The following is a 6,279-nucleotide window of genomic DNA, read 5'->3' as shown; positions in this document are numbered from 1 at the left end:
TTTTACAGACTTTTTCTGGTATAAACTTTTTTTTTTTTTTTTTTTTTTTTTGAGACAGGGTCTCACTATATAGTTTAATCTGGCTTTGAACTCACTGTCCAGCAGCCCAAGCTGGCCTGAAATTTACAGCAATCCTGCCTGTCTCCTGAGTGCTGGAACCACAGGCTTGGGCCACCATGCCCAGCTACTGGTACAAATTTATGACAGTCTTCATTAAAAAGTTCATTTAAAAGAAAGCAAGCCAGGCATGGTAGCATATCCTGTAATACCAGCATTCTGGGAGGCTGAGGCAGGAGGATTACAAGTTGGAGCCCAACTTAGTGACTTAGCAAGACCCCGTCTCCAAAAAGGATAGGGGAGGGCTGGGTTCTTAGCTCGGTGACACTGTGCCTGCCTTGCAAGTGCAAGGTCCTGAGTTCAATCCCAGGTACCAAAATTTAAAAGGAGGTGGGGAGGGGATGCAGTTCAGGGCCAAGGCCCTGGATTCACTCCCAAGTACAGAGAGAGGCGCACACACACTAAACCTCTCAGTAAAAGCATTTAAAATCATCAATTTCCCAAATACCACTATCACTTTCCAAAGGAAATACATCAAAATAGTATTTATTTTAGAATATAAAAACTAACTATACTTTTTTTGGTATCAGGGATCGAACTTAGGACCTTGCACTTGCAAGGCAAGCGGTAGAACCACTGAGCTAAATCCGCAGCCCCTAACTATCCTTTTAATAATGAAGTATTTATCTTTATGCACCAATCAAAGCAAATAGAAAACAAATGACAAACTGTAAGAGCACAATTTGGAGCAAAAAGAACCTTCCAGATCTGGCTTTGAGCAAATCAGCCCGAGCTCAGAGAGAAGCCAGCCTTAGGACACTGATAAACACCCATACACTAACGGTGCCAGCTTGGATTTATTTTTATCTACAATTCAAGAGCACTTAAACACTTTCCCAGCTACTGAACTGCCTCAGTCAGTTCCCTCTCACACACTTCATTCCCCAAAGCAACCTGAAAAGCAAATTGCTGAGCAAATTTCAGAAGAGCTGGCAAGGGATGGTAAAGAAACACGGAGATGCCAGTGTTCATCCTGGAGAAGCACCAGCCTTTTAGGTGGTCTCTGAACAGACCCACTTTTCCCACTTTTAGAGGAATCTGGCATACAATTCCCAGAACAAGCATTAGCTACAGAAGATCACAAAGGCTCTTTCTCAAAAGGTCACTCAGGCATGTAGAGAACATTTGCATAGCACAGCAGGGGCTGAAATCAGAGCCCGAAGCATCTATTTCTCCACCTTGCAAATTCTTCAAAGCAAACAAGCTCCAATGTGGACCAAAAGATGTGCAGTCACTTTTTATTCTTTCCACTCAGCAGCTGCATACAGATAGGCCTCTGCGTGCTACAGGGTAAGACACGGAACAAGTGTCAAGTTCAGGGCCGTCACTGCTCTGACTTGCTTCACACACAGTCTCTAAAGTAAACAGAATCAAGAAATGAGTTTTACCGATTTGCCTTGTCAGCATCAGATTCAATTACTGTTAGCAATAAATCAGAGACTGAGTGATTTCAAAGGCCAGTCATGCAAACGTTCTGGTAAGATGCTCATCTTTGGCATTTTCCTGTCACCCAAAGCATTCTCTCCTGACAAGTAAAACAATTACTCACTAAACCCATATTTATTTTAGGTCAACCATGGGGGGAGGAAGGAGGTGAGCCTAGGTGCAATACAGACACACAGAAAAAGGAAACGTGCAACCCTTGGCTGCGGAGCTCCCAACCTACAAAGGAAGGCAGCACACAACACCTTCAGAACAAAACAGAATCTCAACATGGGCGGGCGGAGCCTGCAGGAGGGAAAGACTGGAAATCCAAATGGGAAATAGGAGGACTTCGAGGAGGAGCTCAGGCCAAAGGAAAGGTGTAAAACCTGAGAGGGTTCTAGAGTGAAGAAACAATTCAAATGGGACATGAAAGTTTCTTCCTTCCACCCCCAGCTTGGACTACCGTCCCCACTGCAGAGTTGCCAAACCCAGAAACAGGGAGGGTTCAATGACTTCCTCTGGACCTGCGCTGGCAAGGGACTGAGCAAGAATACAAGTTTTCCAACACCTTGTCTAAATCTTTCCCTAAGTCCTCTCCTAGGGCAGAAACGGAAGGAACAGGATCTAAGAAAACAAGGAAACGAAAAGGAGAAGCTTTTACACTTATTATGGACATCTTTTAGTCCTATCCACCTAAGAGTGATTTGTTTACAATTTTACAGCAACTCAACCTAATAAGAAGTCACAGAGGTCTGTAAAAATTCCCGAGGCTAAATAAAAATGGCAATAAAAATTCCCACTAGGGCGAATAACGGCTGCTGTCCTCTAACGTGACAAAGAACACTAATCTATAAATATCCAAAAATCCACACAGTTAAATAAGAAATGAAAGCCCAGAGACAAGGAAAAAAACAGACATCAAAATAACAGCTGTTATTGCATAAGGTCTGTCCACTACTAATGTGCGCGTGTGTGTGTGTGTGTGTGTGTGTGTGTGTGTGTGTGTGTGTGGCAGTACTGGGTACTGAACCTTGGGCCTTTACACTGAGATACATGTCTAGCCCCCCATCCTTTTATTTGGAAAGGGGGCCTTGGTAAATCACTAAATTGCCCAGGTTGGGTTCGAATTTACAATTCTGCCTCAACCTCCAGAGTCCTGAGATTACAGACTAAGATAACTTCTTGAGCAGTCATGAAAGAAATTTAGATGACACTCCTGAACTTGTTCCACAGCAAAAGCCAAAGTTCAGGTACAAAGATGCAATGAGATCTTAAGCCTAATAATTCAAGAAAGCAACTGTGAGGATGTACATAAGCCCATGTTTCTTAAAAAGCACCCAAAAGCCTTCACACTTAATACTTCAAAGTAAACTGAAGCAAAGTCACTATGAGTCACTACCCATAACAATGGTTAACCTGTCTAAATGATCAAACTATCCATTAAAGACTTAAAGAGGAAAAACAGCATTGATTAGTTTAAGTTTTATCTCTACTCCTTGTAAACATCCTCTCCATCCTCTGCTCTTATGTTTAGATAGACAAGAAACCATGAAGAAGGGGTGGGGGGGTCTTGCTTACTCAGTACTAAATTCTGAATTGTGACTGAGGAACATCTCAGAGACAATGCAGATGAACGAAATAAAACATAAACCAAAAGAATTTCCGGAGTAGCTTCATCTCGTCTACTAAATCATCTTCCAGAGCTGCTAACAATTACAAAATGATTCATTTGCTTTTCATCTTCTCTCTCTTCTGGCACAGTCACCAGTGGAGGGCTTAATGAGAAGTTAAATGACCACAAAACAGGAAGCAGAAGGATGACTTTCAAATGGGTACCAAACGGGCCTGTTTTACTTGACAAAGATATATCTAATCTTTGAGGTAAATTTATCTCAAATGGAGATTATGGGTCACAAAAAAGTTCTTCTTTAAAGTAACTTTCCTGAATTGGGCATGGTGGTGCATGCCTGTAATCCCAGCACTGAGGAAACTAAGGCAGGATTGCTCCAACTACTTTGAGACTAGCCTGGCCTACGTAGTAAATTTAAGCCAGCCTGAACTACACAGCAAGACCTTGTCTCAAAAAACCAAAGTGATCTTTCTTACTGAAGTAATTGTTTTAAAAGACAGTGTATGCAAATAAGCACAATTATGAAATTTAAAGAAAGGCTTTCTGAGCTGGGCATGGTGACGCAAGCCCGGGATCCCAGCACTCAGGAGGCTGAGGCAGGAGGATCACTGCAAGTTCGAGACCAGCCTGGGCTACATAGTTGCGTTCCAGGGCAGTCTGAACTACATAGTGAGACCCTGTCTCACAGAAGGGGAGAGGAAGAGAGGGGAGGGGAGGGAAAGGAAAGGCTTTCTGGGGTCGGAGATTGGCTCAGTGGTGCTGCTGCCTGCCTCAAAAGCACAAGGTCCTAAATTCAATCCCCAGTATTAAAAAAAAAAAAAAAAAAAAGGCTTTCTGACCTTGTAAAATCAGTTCTCTTGAAAAGATGTGAACTTTAGGCCAGGTGTGGTGGTGCACGCCTGTAATCCCAGCACTTGGGAGGCTGAGGCAGTAGGACTGCTGTGAGTTCGAGACCAACCTGGGCTACATAGTGAGTTCCAGGTCAGTTTCAACTACACAGTGAGACCCTGTCTCAAAAAAACACACAAAAAAGAAAAAAGATGTGAACTTTGATGCAAATAAAATTCTTATCCCAAAGACTGTAAAGCAGCACTGAAAATTCACCTATGTTTTAGCATTAGAGGTCATTGTAACTAATGTATAAATTCTGAAGATGTAGTATTGACAGGTAACTAAGTTACCTTCTCCCCACAGCAGAACTACATTTATAGGTTTACAGGCTATGACAAATTTAACACAAATATTCTGTTTATCGTTTGTGCTACATACCAAGAGATCCCCCAAGGCAAAAGTGCCATTCCTGTGTAACAACCTCTACACTGCAATATAAACCTCCAAATTTGGACAAATAATAATAAAAATCTGTAACTACTGCCTTCCCAGAGTTTCTAGCTAGCACTTTAAAATGCTTTTCTTTTTTCTGGTACTGCCCCTGAGCTTGTGAAAAGCAGGCAGTGAAACCACTGAGCCAAATCCCCAGCCCTAAAATGCTTTTCTGCTGAAACCTTTGTGTCTGGCATTCTGAAAAGAGGACTTAATAAATGCTCTCCATCTATACTTACCTTCAACACTGGCTTTGTAGTGAGTTTCTCTGTTCTTAAAACGTGGGAGTTTGAAAGTGAAATACTTTTTATAGTAACTAGTTCAGCGACATCTAAAGGAGTCTTTTAGGTTAACATTCATTTACAGGCCAGCACAAGTAGCCAGGCACACAAGGGTAACATGATTATGTTACGTTATCCCTAACTACACTGCAAAATGGAGCACTTTTTTAAGTAATTCTTTCTCCTCTCTCAAGCATGTGGTCTAGAGGAAGAGAGGTGTAAGTTGAAAAGTAACTTTAATGTGTAAGAGCTGTCACAATCACAAAATCATACAATTCCTCTTACCAGTTTCCAGGAGAAAAAAACGGAACAAAACCACCTTTCCAAAAGGAATTACACCATTTGAACAAAGCACAACGGTAACTTGGCCAACAGGGTAAAAGATGAGGAGAGGGTTCTGAAGTCCCATACCGGCAAGTACAGTAGAGGAAAGAGAACTGGCTACCAGGTGGGAAGGACCAGTATTCCAATTCTGCTCAGTTACGAATTATGAGACCATTCCATGCCCAGTCTCTTCTTTGGGGAAAGAGAGAAAATACCCAGGATCATGAATATAAAGCCACCAATATACAAATGTGAAAAATACCTGTGGCAACAGCATGAACAAAATTTCTGTGGCACAGGGAGAAATCTGAGCGTGAACACAAGTGACTCAGAGCACGGTCCTAGAGACAGGGCACAGCCGGAGGAAGGCCCCTTGCTATGGGTCCAATCTCCACAGGTCCTCCTGTTTCCGGAGCTTCAGCAGAGAGGAGACACTGGGGCGCGTCCAGAGACCTCGGAGGGCTCCATCTCAGAAGGAACTTCTCTAAAGCATGACTCAGGATTATCTCCAAAGTAAAGACGAGTACAAATAAAAAAACGTGCGTACTACTTTAGAGAGATGCCAAACATAAAAATCTAAGACACCCTGAGGGGCTCAGTCTTCCCCCTAGGATTTCATGTAGGAATGCTTCCATTAAAATCCGATCGATGAAAATTCAAGTCGCAAAACCTAGGAGGAATGACACCCATGGCTATGCTGACCACTCAGTCCTTCAGATCCTAAGCATCACGATAAAATCAAGTACTGTGCCCGTATGCACACATGTTTTTCAACCAAAGAACAAGTTCTCACAACTTACCAACCCCACCCACAAAAACAGTTTTCTTTTCCTCAGCTACACATGTGTTCGTTTGAAAACATCTCAGCCTGGGGTTCAGGCCTGTGCTGTCCCAGCTCCTTTCCCACCCTAGGATCAATCAGGTACCCGGGCATCTGTGACATGGAAAATAAAAATGAGCGTGCGTGGGTGGGGGGATGAAGAGGACGGGGCACCCCGACATCCTCGGCCAAGTCGGGTCACCTCAGGTCTGCTTACCACCAAACCTCCGCTCTCACCAAGTCCTAAGCTGCTCTAGTTGGACAGAAACACCTCAGGCTGCCGGTCCGGTGCCCTCCCCAGCTCACCCCGCCGCCGCCTCCAAGCTGCGCGCCCAGCAGGTGCGGCCAGGGCTCCCACC

General features: G+C 43.6%; 1 protein-coding gene across 5 annotated transcripts in view; it reads right to left on the bottom strand.

Moving 5' to 3' along the window:
- Kctd6 (potassium channel tetramerization domain containing 6) overlaps window positions 1-6,279 on the bottom strand; it is a 39,628-nt gene that overhangs the window by 3,799 nt on the left and 29,550 nt on the right. The window contains exon 1 of one of the 5 annotated variants that reach the window (XM_010643146.3): window positions 6,138-6,183. The exons of 1 other annotated variant lie outside the window; for it this stretch is intronic. The gene's annotated coding sequence lies outside the window, so the exon portion shown is untranslated. Of the gene's footprint in view, window positions 1-1,295; window positions 1,649-4,011; window positions 4,077-4,734; window positions 5,074-6,137; window positions 6,184-6,279 lie in introns of those variants that run through there. 3 more of the 5 variants (XM_033757046.1, XM_010643148.3, XM_010643147.3) reach the window with 3 other exon arrangements.

This window comes from Fukomys damarensis, unplaced genomic scaffold (assembly GCF_012274545.1).
Source record: "Fukomys damarensis isolate Sample0158 unplaced genomic scaffold, DMR_v1.0_HiC HiC_scaffold_28, whole genome shotgun sequence".
NCBI lineage: Eukaryota > Metazoa > Chordata > Mammalia > Rodentia > Bathyergidae > Fukomys > Fukomys damarensis.
This window is presented reverse-complemented; position numbering and strand designations above follow the sequence as displayed.